This window comes from Nelumbo nucifera, chromosome 5 (assembly GCF_055504915.1).
Source record: "Nelumbo nucifera cultivar China Antique chromosome 5, China Antique-T2T, whole genome shotgun sequence".
Lineage (NCBI taxonomy): Eukaryota > Viridiplantae > Streptophyta > Magnoliopsida > Proteales > Nelumbonaceae > Nelumbo > Nelumbo nucifera.
The window spans coordinates 1698483-1717322 of NC_142653.1; the positions used below are offsets into that span (position 1 = coordinate 1698483).

Genomic DNA, 18840 nt, shown 5'->3' on the forward strand with positions numbered 1-18840 from the left:
GTCATGGGAAAAGACACAAATGCCCTTCAAGTGTCATCTAATTTTCTTTATCAACCATCTATAATATGCAAATCTGCAACAACTATAGAAAGGGAGGCCGAGCACCCCTCCATCATCATTCCATGAACAACAACACCAAACCATCGTCCCGGAAACGACCAAAGACCAACGACGAAGACGACTGTACAGTGTCCTGCAAGAAATGTCGGCCCACCTCCCATGAGAATATCTCGGTCATTCATATCAACATCAACGGCTTCAACAAGCATCCAAATGCAAGCCCCAATGGCCTCATCAAAGTTGTCGACTTCAACCGCCAAGGAAGAGCAATGGAAGCTCGTCATCGTGAACCTATCGCAAAAGCTCATTCAAGGCACTCAGAAAAAAGAGATGAAGCTCTCCAAGAAGATTCTCAACTTAAGTACTCCATGTCCAAGTTAGAGAAGAAGTTCAACAAGCTTGAGATCTACTATCACAACCTGGAGTCTGGTCTCGAGGTATGTAGCAATTCACCACATCTGGTGCCGAAAAATATCAACCCTGCGATAATGATGAATGTAGTCAAAGGACTCGAACATCAAGACTCAATCATTGAATAATTTCTCAACTCGGTGTCTGAAGCCCAGTCTTTGGTCCGGACTCTGAACTGGTCTCTCACCCTCTAGCTCCAGCAAATGGGTTGTAGAGTCTATGAGCGCATCTCTACTCTTCTCCAACCTTATCACGTAAAGGTTTCATTTTTCAAGAACCCAAGAAGCACCCTGTTCTACTTGGAAGCACTCCTAAACTGATCATTCTACGAAGACTTCGAATCCATCAGATTCCAAAAAAGTGGGTCTAAGCGAATCCTCAACCAAATACAAAAATGCACTCTTCTCAGGGGACTCACCCGGGACGAGGTGTTGAACAAAGGAACCAAACACTTCAACGAGGAGTTTAGCCAATTTTCTGATCGAAAGATGAGCGAGATTGGGGCGATGTTGGGAGAAGAACTGAGCATGGTCAGAGCCACTATTGCAAGCATTCTTCAGTGCGGTGAAGAACGTATGGCTAGTTCATCTGTTGGCTTGTTCAGGCACCCGAGTTTGCTCGTATTTAGGGTGGATAAGGGGATGAGGTTCATCCGATCTTCGTTTTCATGAGAAACAAGATGATGAATAGTGTATTATTTCTAAGGGTAATTTTGATATTTTCAAAAATCTTAAATCATACATGAGGTCAAGTGATATACATAACTGATGGTCTATTAACGATAGGTACTAGATTGTTGCATTTCGAAAGTTCAAATACTAAATTGTCACATTTTAAAGTTCGGGTACTAAATTGGCACTCAGTCTAAAGTACATAGTACCTATAAGGAATTTTCCCTTTTTCTTAAAACATTTAAAACTCCAGTCAACCAACAACTAGCCTTTTCAGCATATAACTTCTAGTCTTTTGTAAGGAGGAGACCTTCTTTTGTATCGAAAGCGATGATTAAAATAAAAACTGACTTGCCTATAGGGGTGGCAATTTTCCCCGTTCCCGACGGGTACCCGAGCTCCCAGACTTGATGGGGTCGGGTATGGGGTACTTTGGCGGGGTCAGGTCAGGGATGGGGATGGGGAATGCAATCCCCGCCCCGCCCCAACCCCGATTAATATATATATATATATATATAAAAAATATAATATATAGTATTATATATTATTTATATGATATTTATATAATATTATATTATTCATTCTAAAAAGCACTCGACACTTCGATAGACAGAGAACTCTGAACCCTAGTTCTTCACTTCTTCTTCCTTCGTCTTCGTCTTCGTCGCCAACTCACCAACCGCCATCGTTTTCGCCACTCGCCCGTCGGACATCGGACGCCTATCGTCGCCGACTACCACTCGACAAGGACAAAGAGACTGAAAGAATAAAGAACAAAAAACTAAAACTCAGTTCTTCAATCTTCCTTCGTCTATCATCGTCGTTGCCCGTTGGACTCTCTCTCTCTCTCTCTCTCTCTCGTCACCAACCTCAACTCACAACACAAGACCAAAACTAAAACCCAATTCTTCAATCTTCCTGGGTTTATCAAAAGAGGGGTTTGTGCTTCTTTAGTTTGCTCCTGCAGTTGGTGTTCGACAATATGATTGGAGCAGAAAACATGTGAGTTTTTTGTCTTTAGAATTTTTATAACATTTTTGGTAATATACAGATACATTTTCTATTTGAGACTTTAAGTTTGGATTGAGGATGAAGTACATATAGAAACTTATTTCTCAAGTTAGATTACATAGTCAACTCTTGTGTTTTATTAGATTGATACACATCAGTGGCTTGTTGCTTTCTTTGTATGAGGTGAAATTTAGATTAATATTGTCATCCATGGAGATGTTTACTTGAATTTAAGGGAACAATATATTTTTCTTCAAGATTTACCTTATTTACATCATATTTACCATAACTTCCTCTCGTCCGGTACCTCAATTTTTACTTTTTAGTAGTGTAAAATTCCAATCTGATACCTTGTCTAGGAGTCTGGATTTGGAGTGACCTGAAGGTTATAAACCTTGTGGTAACCCCAATATGGTTCTTATTGGGGTCCCTCATTCCCGTCTCCAAATGGCCACATCAGGGATTCGGGTCTCCGATGGGGAATTCATCCCCGTCGAGGTTGGGGATGAAGGAGAGTTCCTTTCTTTGACGGGGATGGGGAATGTAATCACCACCTCGAACCCGCCCCATTGCAATTCCTACCTGCCTTTGTGTGAAGTCTTTGATTGGGCAGAGCATTAAAATTGGGACTAATAAAAGCTGACGAGACATCTGTCCAAATTTGCACGAGTTCTCAACAGAGTTCAAAGCCCCCACAAGATAGTTTCCCACAACGTCCCATAGCACATCCTCGCCGTGTATTGGGAACATCTCCCGATGATAATACCATAAATGATGAGGCATCATCGGGAGATATTCCCAATTCACGGCGGGGATGTGACGTGGGACATTGTGAAAACTATCATGTGGGGGGCTGATTTCGACTCTTCCCAACAATGAGGGTGTTTGGTTCCATTTATGTTTTTTGAGTAAATGTTTTGTACTTGTGTGGCTGCAAAACCGAGAAAAACAATTAATGAGGGCATTTATGACACATAAGCACCATTAGGCACCACATCAGCAGAGTGCCAATAAACACCTACCCATTTCAGGAAGCTCCAAAATGAAGCTTCCTAAAACGGGAGAGGCGCATAGAAATCGATGTTTACTTTTGCAAACATCAATACATACAAATGCAATTAATGAAGCCTTTGCTGATGGGGTGTCTATGTAGCAGCGTTTGCTCAATAAACGTAAACAGAACCAAACACATACAATATCAGTCCTCCTCTCAATTCCAAGTGGCATGCATAATCAAATAGTCCTATAAGATACATCAGGTTCAAGTGTTTGGAGCAATCATCATGTCTTGTATTGGAAACATCTTTACGAGTTCACATATGCGCCCAAAAAAGGGGTGCCCCACAATGCTCTACAGCACATCTCCACCTTGTATTAAGAACATCTCCCAATAACTAGTACGGGAGATGATAAGACGTCACTGGAGACAGTCCCAATACAAGATGGAGATGTGTTGTGGGCATTGTGGGGCGCAAATGTGAACTAATAATAATAATAATAATAATAATGCAATACAAGTAAAGCAAACGGTGTGTTACGTGGCAGCCCAAAAGAGTTCCAAGATTGGCTGAAAGCACCAGCTTTTGCCATGTGGTTGATCAAGTAAAGTACGAATACTCTACACGGCAATGGCTATTGCGCTACCACCTCTTCCTCTACCTCTGTGATCTCCTCTTCTGATGCTCAACTTCAAGAGAACGGTGCCACTGCGATTCTGAACCTCTCCTTATGCAACGAAAACAATGACCTAATTACCTCCTCGGGAGCAATTAAGCCCCTAGTGAGAGCTCCCAAGACCAGAACAACCCGTGAAGGAGAACGCCACCTGTGCTTTGCTCGCCGTCTCACGGGAAAAGGGACGTTATTCGCTGTGTTCGGTGAAGAAGAACAAAGTCAGAGCTATTCAAGCAGGGATCATGAAATCGCTTATTGAATTAATGGCGGGTCTTGAGTCCGGTATGGTAGATAAAGCGACTTATGTGTTGAGCATCCTGGTTTCTGTACCGGATGCAAAAACCGCTTTGGTCAATGAAGGTGGCATCCCCGTACTAGTAGAGATCGTGGAGGTAGGGACATGGCCGCCTGCTTGTTCTTGGCGGTAAGAGACAGAAAATTCGTAACAATAAACTAGGTTCCTCGTACTGGTAGAGATACATGCTTGTTCTAAAGGAATCCGTAAGGTTCGTTCGTTACCTGATTTCGTCCATTACGAGAAAATGAAGAACCTAGTTTTCTATTACCGTTATGGATACCTGGTTTACCGATGAAATCAGGCTCATTACGAAATCAAGTTTGTCCGTTACCTGCTTTCGTCCATGCAGGAAAACGCAAGTATCTCAAGATTGCTCGTGCTGGTTTCATCTGTTTCTGGTTTACCGTTATTGATTTCCGGTTTTCCGTTCTCTTTTTTGTTTGGGTTTCTAGTAGATAAAAGCAATTTTTTGTCCTGAATAAAATGGATTCACTGAGGCTTCAAGTCCAATATATTTGATGAATACATAGGTAGAGGAATACGATGAAGTGTTATTGCCCTTCTTTGATATTTTTCAAAAAAGTTACCTTATTTTTGTTATTTTATAAAAATATTTATCTTTTATTGATATATAGGAAAAAGTTGCCTTTGTCTGCTAGAAATCCAATAATAATTGCACAGAATTACTGGGTCTCACACATGGAGCCACTTTGCAAGCAAAGTGTGCGTTGTATTCAACAAAAAGTTGTTGTCCTCATTGCGCATTTTTAAAAGCTTTTCCTTTCTTTTTCTATTGGAAGCACATTTTAAAAGCTTAGGTTATTAAGAAAAGAAAAAAATTATGTTTATTCCACTCTGGAATTTTGATTGCTTTTTGGAATTTATTGTTATAAATCTCTTTCAAAGTATCTATATATCTATATAAATATATTAATCTGAAATGTGTACGTAAGAAGGCCTCAAGATGAGGGAAATGGAATCTAACAATATTTTTTACCTTTTTTTCATAGAAACTACAAGAATGCCATTCTACCAACTCTCTCACTCTTTTGCTTTTTTTTTTCTTTCAAATTACAAAAATGCCACTTTCTCTTAACAACTCTCCCTGTCTTGTTTTTTTTTTCAAATTACAAGAATGTCACTCCCTCTCTAACTGAGGGAGACCTCAGCTCGGCATCTTGGCTGCTAGGGGACTTGCAATCAAAGGTAGTCGAGTTCGAACCAAGCCGAGCTCGAACTTCTGAGCTCAAGCTCAAGTCTCTAATTCGAATCAAGATCGAGCTAGATGACACCTCGACCATTGAGGGAGACCTCGGCTCGGCACCTCGGTCACTGAGGGAGATATTGGCTCAACACCTCAACAACTAAGGAAAACTTCAGCTCGACACCTTGTCAACTAAGGGATACCTTAGCTTGACACCTCGCCAGCTAGAAAAACCTTAGCTCAACACTTCAGCAGCTGAGGGAGACCTCGATTTGGCACCTCGACTCAGCACCTCAGCTACTTGAGAGACTTGCAATCAAAGATAGCCAAGCTCAAACTTTCAAGCTTTTGACTCGAGCTAAGCTCAAACTCAAACTCAAGTCTCTAATTCAAATCGAGCTCGAACCTGATAGTTATGAACGAGCCCCTGCAACGTAGGGCCCCTCCGCTAGTTATCTTTATTAAGCCTTTTCCGAATTCAATCCCGTTCAGATTTGGTTTATTGATTCTCCAAAATGTATTTACACCCACCCATATAAACACCATCTCCTTGCAGGTACGATCGCATGAAAGTTCTTGATGGTGCGCAATCTGGCGGGTCCTAGCTGTCAAAGATCTTGCCTCGAGCTGGAGCAGAAGGTGCCTAAAACGAAGGGGAAAGAGAGTAATCTCCGGGGAAGAACCCGGTGAGTATGCACCAAAGCTCAAGTTAGTATTTCCTCAAAGGCAAGATAAAACCAGGTGGCGGAAAGTCGGGTACTCACTCCTAAGCTTCTGTCAGGTCGGGTATAATTACCTCTACGCTTTTGCTAGTTCGGGTGTCATCACCTCTGCTGGGGCAGAACCGCCACTGCTCTCTTTGTCGGAGCCATCTCTGTAACTGGAGATGGCGGTGGCAGGTGGCCGTTGAAGTGCGGCTGTCAAGCGTCAGATCCCAAGTCAGTCAGGCGCGCCGCCCCCAGGATACGGACTCCTTCGGTGTCATGTACGGTGCGGTTGTTCAGTTCAGTGTCCTGGAGGCGAAGTGCTGGAGTGATGTGCGAGGTGAAGTCTTGAGTTCGGATAGAGGTTGTGGCCCGAACTGCCATGGGGCAGGCTAGTTCGGGTTGTTGCCCTTTGTGTTGGTAAGGCTCGGGGTCTAAGGGAGAGCTCGGGCTCCTTACGGGGAGTTTGGGCTCCTTGTAGGGAGTTTGGACCACTGGTTCCTCCTTTCGGAGCTCGCGCCTTGGGCGTGTTGTTGTGTCGAGTTGTTGCCTTTGCCACGTGTTGAGTGGTTACGAGGTCGGGCCAAATCTTCCTTCATCAATTGCCCCCCACTCCTCGCGCAAAGGGACTTGCCCTGGCACGGGGAGTTCGCGAGGTGGCGGGTGGATTTGTCCTGTACTTCGAATTGGTTGACTGATAGCGCGAAGTGCGCGTTCGTCAGGATTCTTCCGGGTTTCTCGAACGCCAGAGTCGGAAAAACGCGCCAATCCGTCTATAAATGCTGACAGACGTGACAGCGCGCGCTTATTTCAAAATTTAAAAAGCGGGCCGCTGGGAGATGTGACAGCGGGCATCTTTTCAAATTTGAAAAAACGCGCCGCTGCCGCATTTAATGCGAGGCGATGTGTGCTGGCGCTCTTTCAGTTTCAAAAGGCGTGCGGCCAGTCATGTCTCGATCTCAGGAGACATGCGGCCAGTCACGTCTCGGTCTCAAGAAACGTGCGGTCAGCGTAACTACGGACCGTTGGATTTGCTTTGATCAAAACCGTTGATTTTTTGTTACTGTGGGTATAAATAGTGGGGGACCCTAGTTGCTTTGTCATTCTCCTGCGTTTTGCTTCTTGAGCTCGCGTCCAAGTGAGTACTTTCCTGTGGGTATAAGTAGTCCGTTTGCTTTTTCCGGGTGAGTACTTTCCTGGAATCCATCTTCTCCTCCCGATGTCTAGCTCGGATAGCTCAGACAGTTCTTCAAGGGGGTCAGATGCAGGTTCTACGAACCGAGTTGCATCCCCCGACAGTCCTAGCGAACCTGAGGTAGAGCTCGAGGAAGAGTTCGAACCCATAGGCCGAGTCGCCTCGAGTAGTTTGGCATCCTCCTCCCGTCGAGGTCGGACGTTAGACAAGTTTGGTCCCTCGACCATGACGCCCGAGGGGCTTCACTCCCTTATTACCCAGTTTAACTTGCCTAGGGAGTACACCTATTTTATACCCTCGGGCAGTTTCCCTTGGGAACACGGTCCTGATGAAATCGTGATATTCCGGGAGCAGCTCGCTGCTGGGTTGCGCCTGCCTTTCCACCCCCTTATTGTCGAGGTCATGAACCACTTCGGCGTTTCTATCGGTCAGCTTCACCCGAATTCTATTCGTAACTTGGTGGGGACAATCTCCCTATTTTGCGAACAAATCTTGCCCTTAGACTTGGAGATTTTTTCTTCCATTCTGATGCTTAAGAAACAAGCGGGTCCCCTTCCCAGGCGTAGGCGGGCGTATTACCTGTCTCCTCGCCCGGGTTTTAAGCTTTTACACGTTCTTTTCAACAAGGTTCCAGCGTGGAAACGAGACTATTTCGGGGTGCGAAGTGCATTGGGGTGGCCGTTCCAAACCGGGTGGGGGATGGCTGCCCCTGATGCCGGTGTTACACTTGATAAGGAGACGACGAAGGGCCTCCGGGAATGGGCACGGCTTGGGCTAAAATGCCACCATTATCTGACGGATGCCAAGCTCATCGAGGCCGGTCTGAGTTCGGGTAGGTTCCTTACTCAGAGGCTTACCTTTTGTTTTGCTTTGTTCTTTTGTTTTCCTGATGCCGAGCTCTTTTTGCAGGTGTGATGGACTCAGAGAAGACTCGTGGTGGGAACCTGTTTCACGCCATGAAGAGGAGGAAGCGAGTCGCCAAGCGAACTCGTGCCGAGCTGCCCCGAGATGCGGAGCCCGAGGTACCAGACTACCCGTCAGTGGATCCGCCCAGGGAGCCCGAGATGGCCCCTCCAGTACAAGAAGCGGCAGGGGCCCCTTATGCCGAGGCTACTTACACGTGGGCTCCCGCTTACTCTGAGTCCGCTTATACGCGAGCTGAGCCTTCAGGCTCGGGATACCAAGGCGAGTTCAGGAGCGTGTTGTCGTCGAACTACGCTCTTCAGAAGAGTAGGGAGGCCATTTATCCTGATGAGGTCGCGGCATGGACCGAGCTCCCTCTGAACCAGGTAGCTTGTCGTGCTACCACTCAAGCCATGGTGGTAAGTCAGCGATTTTCATGTCGCTATCGTTCTCGCTATCATTCTTTTGATCATTTGTTATTTTTCCTTTTGGTAGGTGAATTCTTCTATCCATGCCTTGGCGGCCCAAGTGGAAAGGAGCTCAAGGTAGGCGCGAGCTGTCGAAGAGGATTTCCGCGCTGCCGAGGCGGCTTCTCGAGCTGCTGAGGCGGCTTCTCACGCTGCTCAGGCCAGGCTGGCGAGGTCTCAGAGAAATACCGAGGCCATGGGAGTTGTGGTGAAGCATATGGCGGACCTGAGGCTGGATTTGCAGCATCAGGTTTAATACCTTCAAGAGGACATTAGGGAGAGGACGCAGATCTTTTCTCAAGGCATCGAGGATGCCAAGAAGAAGACCGTTGATGAATACATCGCCTCGTCACGCTTTGACGACCTGATGGTGGGCTCATACAGAAGGGGCTTTAAACTAAGCCGGTGGATGATCTGGAATACGTACCCCGAGCTCGATATTAGCGCTATAACCACTTTGCTCATTACTCAGGAGATGGCCAACGCTGCAGACGGTGAACCGGACTCTGAGGATGAGGCAGGTCCTTCGAGTGTTGTTGAAGTGGCTTCTGATGATGACAAAGTGCCTCCGGGCCTGTGAACTCGATATGTATATATATATATATATATATTGGAAATGTACACTCTCTTATTTTGCAATGGAATGACTCTTTTGGTTAAGCATTGGTTGCTCTTTCTCCCGAACTGACCGTTTTTGCCGAACTGACCATATGCCCGATCTGTTTTTGGCCCGGGTTACTGCACTCGCGCGGCCTGTTTTGGTGTTAATACTTAGCCTCTGTGATGTCGATGCCCTTATTAGTTCGTTGTCAGCACTTTGCCTGAGCCTTTGGTTGGCACTTTTTGCCTTTGTTTGCCTATGCCGAGGTTCTTTGTTAGTTTGACATCCTAGCCCTTAGGCTCTGGTAGCGACTTTGTCCACTTCGCTTGGTGGTCTATAGGTAGTATCGCCTTAAGTTAACGACGTTTCACGCTCGGGGTACTTGTTTGCCCTCTAAGGTTTCGAGCTCGTATGCCCCCCGAGCGTTTTCTTTACTCTGTAGGGCCCTTCCCAATTTGGTCCAAGTTTGCCCATGCCGGACTCGGGTGCCATGATCTTACGGAGAACCAGGTCGCCGACACGGAAGTTCCGCTTCTTTACTCTGGCATTGTAGTACCGAGCTACTCTTTGCTAGTAGGCTGCGGTCCGGATGTGTGCAAGGTCTCTTACCTCGTCCAGTAGGTCGAGGTTGGTATGTAACTCGTCTCCGTTTGTCTGATTGTCATATGCTTCAATTCGTAGTGTAGGTATTTCGATCTCCGCCGGGATTACCGCTTTAGTGCCGTAGGTGAGGTTAAAGGGGGTTTCTCTTGTGGTGGTTTTTTCCGTGGTTCAGTGAACCCATAGAACACTTGGTAGCTCGTCCGCCCACAACCCTTTAGCTCGGTCTAGTCGTGCTTTCAGTCCGCGGAGGATAGCTCTGTTCATTACGTCTATCTGACTGTTTGCCTACGAGTGTGCGATCGATGTGAAGTTATGCCGAATTCCCATATCTTGGCATCATTCCTAAAACTTGATATCCTCAAACTGCTTGTCATTGTCGAAGATCAGTACCTAAGGTAACCCGAAGCGACATACTATGTTCTTCCAAAAGAAGTTCTGTACGTTTCGAGCTATAACCGTTGCCAGAGGTTCAGCTTCTATCCACTTTGTGAAATAATCTACCACCACCACTAGGAACTTCCTCCCACCTGTTGCTGGCGGGAATGGCCCCAGGAGGTCGATGCCCCATTGCGCAAAGGGCCATGGACTGGTGAGGTACTTGAGGTCGGCGACAGGCTGATGGTGGATATTGGCATGCTTCTGACATTTGTCGCATTTTCTGATGAGCTCGACGGCCTCTGCCTTCATCGTTGGCCAGTAGTATCCTTGTCGAAGTGCCTTTTGGGCGAGGGCCCTGCCTCCCAAGTGTCCGCCGCACAGACCTTCATGAGTGTCGCGGAGTACGAGCTCGCCTTCGGCAGGTCGCAAGCAATGCAGGTAGGGGAGCGTGTAGGACCGTTGGTACAGCCGTTCATCTATTATGACGTATTTGGCTGCCTGGCGCTGCACCCTCCTAGCTGCATTGCGGTATGCAGGGAGGGTTTCATCTAGCAAGAAGCTCGCGAGTGGGTCGATCCAGCTCGTCTCTGCTTCAAGGATGGGAGCGACCTCCTCTACCCCACCGAGAATGCTAGGCCGAGATAAATCCTCTATGTACACGGTTCTCATGGCGTTGTGACCCGTGCTGGCTAACTGGGACAGGGCGTCGGCCTCAGTGTTCTCTGACCTCGAGATTTGCCTGATGAAGTGTGACTGGAAGTTGAGCAGAGCCTCCTTTACTTTTGCCAGGTAGGCGATCATAGTTAGCTCGCGTGCTTCGTATTCGCCCGTAACCTGGTTGACCACAAGCTAGGAATCACTGCAGATAACTATGTGTTTTGCATTTACCTTTTGCGCTAGGTTTAGTCCGGCTATCAATGCCTCATACTTCGCCTCGTTGTTGGATGCTGCGAACTCAAAGCGTAGTGTGTATTCCAATTTCGTGCCACCCGAGCTGCGCAACACTATTCCAGCCCCGCTGCTCTACTGGTTCGAGGAGCCATCTATGTGAAGGATCCAGGGCTCCTCATCTCAGTTCGCGTTTGGCCTAACCAGGAGAGATGTCACACTGGCTGCTACTTCACGGGGTTCAGACTCTATCGGCTTGGGAGCTTCGGGCTCACCCGAATTGGGGATCTCGGGCTCAACCGGCCTAGGGACTTCGAGGCTGAACGTGCACTTGGCGATAAAATCTGCTAAGGCTTGGGCCTTAATAGCAGTTCGTGGCTTATACAGGAGGTCGTACTCGCTGAGCTCGATGACCCACTTCGTCAGCCGACCGAAAACCTCGGGCTTGAGTAAGACTTGCCTCAGAGGTTTGTCAGTCAAGACTATGACAGTGTGAGCCTGGAAATGTGGGCGGAGTTTCCGAGCTGCAATTACCAATGCGTATGCAAGCTTTTCTATCTGCGGGTATCTCGTCTCTGCTCCTTGCAGAATTTTACTAACATAATAGATGGGTTGTTGGACCCGATCTACTTCTTTTATTAGTACCGAACTGACCACCTCGTCGCTTGCCGAGAGGTATAGTTCTAAGACCTCGCCCTCCTCTGGCCAGGTTAAGATCGGCACAGTAGCGAGGTAGTTTTTTAGCTCGTCGAACGCGAGCTGGCAGTCTCGGGTCCATCCAAACCCTTTGCCTTTGATTGCTTTAAAGAAAGGCAGACAGCGGTCTGCCAATTTTGACATGAAGCGGCTCAAAGCGGCTATGCGGCCGTTTAGCCTCTGAACCTCTTTTACTTTTCGGGGTGGTCTCATATCTAGGATGGCCTTTATTTTGTCCGGGTTGGCCTCAATACCGCGCCAGTTGACAATGTACCCTAGGAACTTACCCGAGGTGACACCGAAGACACGCTTGTTTGGGTTCAGTTTCATACTAAATTGACGCAGAATTTTGAAGACAGAATCTAAGTCTTGTATTAATTCCTGTGAAAACTGCGTCTTGACGACCATGTCGTCTACATAACATTCTATTTTCGTGCCAATTAAGGGCCGAAAACAACTTATTCACAAGTCTTTGGAAGGTCGTCCCAACATTCTTCAGTCTGAAGAGCATGACCTTGTAGCAGTACAGGTCGAACTCGGTTATGAAGCTGGTTTTTTCCTCATCGGACTGGTCCATCCTGATTTGGTTGTAGCCCGAGTAGGCATCCAAGAAGCTTAGCAACTCATGTCCCGAGGTCGCGTCCACTAGGCGGTCAATTATGGGGAGGGGGAAGCAGTCTTTCAGGCAAGCTCGGTTCAAGTCGGTGTAGTCGACGCACATGTGTCACTTGCCGTTTGCCTTTTTCCCCAGCACTGGGTTGGCTACCCAGCTCAGGTAATGAACTTCCCTTTTGAAGTCTGCTGCGAGGAGCTTTTCGACCTCCTCATCGACCGTCCTCCAGCGCTCCGGGGCTAAGTTGCGTTTCTTCTATCTAATGGGTCTGACTACAAGGTCAGTATTAAGTTTGTGTGTTATAAGGTTGTGGTCAATACCAGGCATATCGGCCGCGGACCATGCAAAAATATCTAAAATTTGAAGTAAGAAACTCACTAGTTCAGCTCGTACAGCTTCCTTGATGGAAGCACTGATCTGTAGCGTTCGAGCCGGGTCCGTGACTGAAGTTGGGATCGCGACTGTTTCCTCTGTGGGCGAAGCTCGTTCCTCGCCTTGCTCCGTATGCCGCTCCAGTTCGAGGTCGTCGACCGCCTTTGTTTTTCCCTTCAGGGCGGCAACATAACACTTGCGGGACTCAAGCTGGTCGCCCCGCGCTACCCTTACACCGAAGTTTGTAGGGAACTTCATTGTCAAATAGTTGGTGGAGACCACTGCCCGTAGGACATGCGTGATTGGGCGCCCTATTATGGCATTGTATGGGGAGGGGGTCGCGACCACCAGGAAATCGTGGTTGAGTCTAACCGCACAAGGCCATGTGCCGACTTCCACAGGTACTGTTATTTTCCCGAGGGGCCTGACTTCCTCTCCGCTGAAGCCCACCAGAGGAGTGTTCGCGGGCTTCAACTCGCTTCTCTGCAACTGAAGCTGGTCAAACGCCGACTTGAAGCCTGACTTCGAAGTCGTTGATCCTCAGTTTTATGACAAGCGCGTCATCGAGGGGGTAGTGGACCCCTCGCGCATCGTCTTCAGTGATGAAAATCGGTTCTTCCATCTTTGGCCTCTTTGGAGGGTTCTGTTCTTCTCGGGCCGCTTCGCGAACTGACGTCCGGGCTGCTGCCGAAGTACAACCTGCTACCACCGAACCTCCCACTATAACGTGGATGGTTCCCCGAACTGGCCTCTCTTCCGAAGGCTGTCTTTGCGATGGTTCGGCTGGCCTGCTGCTGGATTCGGGGGCATCCCTTCCGTGCTCCCCTTGCCGACCTGCTTTATTATTATTATTATGCTGTACAAAATTTCTCAAGTACCCGCAACGGATGAGTCCCTCTATCTCGTCCCAGAGATTATTACACTGTTCGGTACTATGACCATGGTCTCTATGGAAACTACAGTACAAGTTTTTATTTCTCTCGTTTGGGTTCCCCTTTAGGCGAGGTGGCCATTTTACGTACGGGGCGTCTTTGATCGTCATCAAGATCTCGGTCTGCCTCGTGTTTAACGGTGTGTAGTCCGTCCGAGCTGCTAAGGGAGCTCGGAACGGGTGGCTCGGCTTCGTCTCTCGGGCCGGGTTTTTTCTTCTGTCAACTGGGTTGGAGGGCTCGCCTTCCCTCTTCCTTTTCTCGATCCCGCTTTCGGCCATTTGGTTGATCTTTTCCTCTGTTCTCTTGAACTTATCCGCGAGCTTGAGGAATTCGGCTACGGTCGCGGGTTGGTTAGCTACCATGTGCCATTTGTACTCCTTGTGTGTTACTCCTCTCTTGGTCGCCGCGAGCTGCACCGCGGGGTCCAATCGCAGTATCTGCAAGCACGCATCATTGAACCGCTTGATGTAGCCCCGGATGGACTCTCCTTCCCTCTGGACTACTTCAAAGATACTTTCCTCGGTTCTGGGGCACCGCTTGCTGGTAACAAAGTGTGCGGTGAAGACCTACATGAACTGGGTCCAGCTTCTTATTGACCCGGGGACCAGGTTCCTGTACCAAGTGTGGGCCACCCCCCTGAAGGTGGTGGTGAAGGCCACACACATGCACGATTCACTGGCCCTGGCTATGTGCATTTGAGACTGGAAGGCATCAACGTGGTCGTTGGGGTCGAAGGACCCATCATACTTGTCTAAAGGGGGAAGCTTGAAGTCTCTGGGCATGGGGACTGCAAGGAGTTCTGATGAGAGGGGGGAAGGAACCAAGAGAGTAGAGGCAGCTTTTACCTCGTCCGAGCTTGTCTCTTCTTTACCTCTAGCTCGGGACACGGGTGGCAGTTCAGCGACTTCGCCGGCGCCTTCGTTGCTGAGTGGGCCAGGTATTGGCGCTGCTAGCCTCTATGTTGCCGAGCTCGATGGGCCCGGACTGTTGGTAGTCTGCCGCTAGGATGCTGAATCGATTCTCTGTCAGCGGGAGCTCAGAATTGGAGTGCTGAGATACTAACTTGGCGGGCGAGGTTCCCGACCCGCCGGCGAGCTGCGAGGCAGGGGTGATTTTTCTTTCCCCTCGACTTGGGGATGAGGCCTGGCTCTTGTGGGGGTTCTGAAGTTGGGAGGCTTCTCCTCGGTGATGGTGTCCACCCTGAGGGGAGGGCTTAACCGGCTTTGGAGCAGGGTGCCGAGGTGGAAGCAGTGGTTGGTTCAAAGGCAGTTGGGGAAACTGCTACTGATAGTGATACTGAGAGATGTGGTGCAGTACTTGGTGCTGCTGGAGCTGATGCTGCTGGAATTGTTGCATTTGGGCTTGCATTGCCCGCATGCATTGCATCAGGTCGTCGAACTGGTTCTGGCTGGTCGCCAGGGGGACAGCAGTTGGTTCAATAAAGGTTGTTTCGACAGGGAGAGGAAAGGGGACGTTCATGGCGGGAAGGTTTACGGGCGCCACTGTTCGTGGCGCATTCAGGCTGAGGATCCCATCCACCGGAAGGGGGATGGTGAACTGTCCGATGCACACCACGGGAACTTGAAGTTGTTCCCCGGTGTTGTTTATCTCCGTGCCACGTTCGGCATTGCTGGAAGAAGCCATGAGTGTTGGGGTTTTTTGGAAAAAAGAGGTTATGAGAGTTTTAGAGGGAGGCTTTTAGAAGCGTTCCCATAGACGGCCAATTGATGGTGCCCAATCCGGCGGGTCCTAGCTGTCAAAGATCTTGCCTCGGGCTAGAGCAGAAGGTGCCTGAAACGAAGGGGAAAGAGAGTAATCTCCGGGGAAGAACCCGGTGAGTATGCTCCGAAACTCAAGTTAGTATTTCCTAAAAGGCAAGATAAACCAGATGGCACAAAGTTCACATACCTTTTCCTTGGGGGGTAGAGAGCCTTTTATAACCACTTCGCGCACTCACTCCTAAGCTTCTGTCAGGTCGGGTATAATTACCTCTGCGCTTCTGCCAGTTCGGGTGTCATCACCTCTGCTGGGGCAGAACCGCCACTGCTCTCTTTGTCGGAGTCGTCTCTGTAACTAGAGATGGCGGTGGCAGGTGGCCGTTGAAGTGCGGCTGTCAAGCGTCAGATCCCAAGTCAGTCAGGTGCGCCGCCCCCGGGATACGGACTCCTTCGGTGTCAGGTACGGTGCGGTTGTTCAGTTCGGCGTCCTAGAGGCGAAGTGCTGGAGTGGTGTGCGAGGTGAAGTCTTGAGTTCGGATAGAGGTTATGGCCCGAACTGCCATGGGGTAGGCCAGTTCGGGTTGTTGCCCTTTGTGTTGGTAAGGCTCGGGGTCTAAGGGAGAGCTCGGGCTCCTTATGGGGAGTTCGGGCTCCTTGTTGGGAGTTCGGACTGCTGGTTCCTCCTTTCGGAACTCGCGCCTTGAGCATGTTGTTGTGCCGAGCTGTTGCCTTTGCCACGTGTTGAGTGATTACGAGGTCGGGCCAAATCTTCCTTCATCAGTTCTAAAGAAGATTGATATCAAATTACCCCTATCTTTAATTATGATAGATTACTGTATTATCATTGTTTTCGGTTATACAAAATCATAGAAGTTTATGAGATGGGAGAATCAATAAAAATCTGAATAAAATAATCATTTAAAAAAGTTGGTATTTGATTTTTTTTTATTAAAAATTATTTATTGATTTTTATATTCCAATATTATATATTAATTAAAGACAGGTGTTAAAAGACGCCCCACGATGGGTGCGACATGAATGGGTAAGATCAGGTTTAGGGTAAATCTAGATTCAACCCGGAGACTATAGGTCCAAGCCCAATCTAGAGCCCAAAACCTCAGGGTTGGGATGGCCATCCCAAATTGCAGCCTTATGCCCCACATTTTCATAAGGGAATTTTATATATATGATTAGGTTTAGATTAACGTTTTAAAAAACGATATGGAAGCGGAACCGTTATGGCCATCGGTTTTTGGGTTTATAGTTTAACCGTCCGGTTCAAGTAGATGACCAGTTCTGACAATAAAATTAAAAAATAAAAAGTAATTAAAAAATAAAAAATGATAAAAAAATGTTGAACAGGTCAATGGGTCGACGGTTTGATCGCCTCGATTAACGATTTATTGACTTTTTCAATAGTTTTTTATCAAATTATGGGATTTGGAGTAAAATGGAACTAATTGCCTGGACGGTTCCCAGGCTGAACGGTCTGACCGTCTGGGTCAACGACGGTTCGAAAACGTTGGTTTAGATCACGATAAAAGGAAAATGTATCGGTTTTGGGTGAATTAAATTAGCCTCATATTTGACGTACGTTTTTTTGTTTTAAAAGATAAAAGAATCATAAATTTCAAAGGATTGAAAAATTGTATAGTAATTTCTTATTGGGTAACTAACGTATGATTCACCTACTAAGGGTATTAGCGCTGTAGTCATGTCAGATGTTGATCAAATTGAATTACATCCGATTTTTTTCCAATCCGATTAAGAAAAACTTGCTGTGTTCGGTTGTTGTACAATTTTATTCCCATTAGGACAAATGGCAAATGAAAAAAATGCAAATTTTAGTTTAATTTTGTATTGAGTTTTATTTTATTTTGCTTCATGTCTTAATTTACTTTAGTTTTATTGCAATCAAACAATTTTATTCGCATTAGTACAAATGGCAAATAAAAAAAATGCAAATTTTAGTTTAATTATATATTGAGTTTTATTTTATTTTGCTTTATGTCTTAATTTACTTCAGTTTTATTGCATTCAAATAAAATAAGATAAAATTTGAAACAAAGATAGGTCAGAAATTACACTCAAATCATTTGCACTGCCATAGTTTTGCATCAATGCACATAAAAACTTATTTGCATTACAACCAAACACAATCTTTAGAACAAAATTTAATTTGTCAGACTTGGTGTATATATATACATATATGATCAAGGATTAGCTGAAGGCTTTAGCTGTTCGGTGGGCTGTGAAACCAATAATAAAGTTTCTGTCAGTATTTAAATATATGGGACCCACATCTTTACCTATAAGCCATATTTGAAAATATCTTATATGTATATGAAGAAATTCAAATTTTTTGCAACTGCCCTCATTCAAATAAAACAATAGGGGGTAAAATAAAGTTTAACTTCTTCAATGAGGTATTTTCAATTTAATGGTTTTAAAAGACCTACGAGGTGAAGTCACATGTGTGCCCCCAATAATCAAAGGTCCTGAATCTGCTACTACACGTGTATATAATTTTAAATCTAGTTGGATATCAATTTGAATTTCTGGCATTGAGATCAGAATTCATCGACATGTAAGGATATGACTGGGATTGGATTTTGGATATTAAGGGCCTCTTTAGTTGAGTGGAATTAGAATCCCATTCTATTCATAGTAGAATGGCATTCTCCATTTGAGTCATGGGAATGAAAAATCCCATTATAGCTGATTCTTATTCTCACCTTAACCAAATGATGAGGGGAATTGATCATTTCAATTCCATTTTCAATTGTGTGCCAAATGGACCCTAAATATCATTTATGAACTAAACCAAATAGTGTTACAATATTATATTAAAAACTAAATAAATTAGTAAAAAACCATTAATTAAATAAATTAATAATGAATTTAATATTTTATACTATAGAACTGTTTTCTGCCAGTTTATCCAATAATCCACTAATTGAGATGGTCTCTCCCTAGGCACTCCCAAAATGGTTGGCACGGACCCTGCATGCAGGATTTCTACGTAAAGCCCCTCATGGACTCGGCTGGGGCGGGTTTCCAAGTCTGGTCCAGCCTGCACCCATCTTAATAAATGATCCTTGGTGCCATGGTCTACTTCTATATAGGGGTGTCAATTGGATGAAATTTGGTCCAATACAATATAGTTTAATGTGAGTCTACTATAAATGGATCAAGTCTAATTCAACTCAATGAATATTTTGGATCATTTTGGACCGGTCCAATTTAATGTCTGGATTGTCCAATATGTTAAAATTCGTTTTGATCTATATTGATTTTAACACAAACCTAATATATTGACACCTATATTTTTATTTTATATCAATGGACCATATATTGGCTTAATCCAACCCAATTCAATATAAATTTATTATGAATGGACTAAGTCCAATCCAATCTAATAAATATTTTGGACCGGATTGG

The 18840-nt window shown here is 46.3% G+C and overlaps 1 pseudogene; it reads left to right on the top strand.

Moving 5' to 3' along the window:
• The first annotated feature begins 23 nt into the window (after positions 1-23).
• On the top strand, positions 24-1238 carry LOC104603883 (IRK-interacting protein-like; annotated as a pseudogene).
• The last annotated feature ends 17602 nt before the right edge of the window (positions 1239-18840 follow it).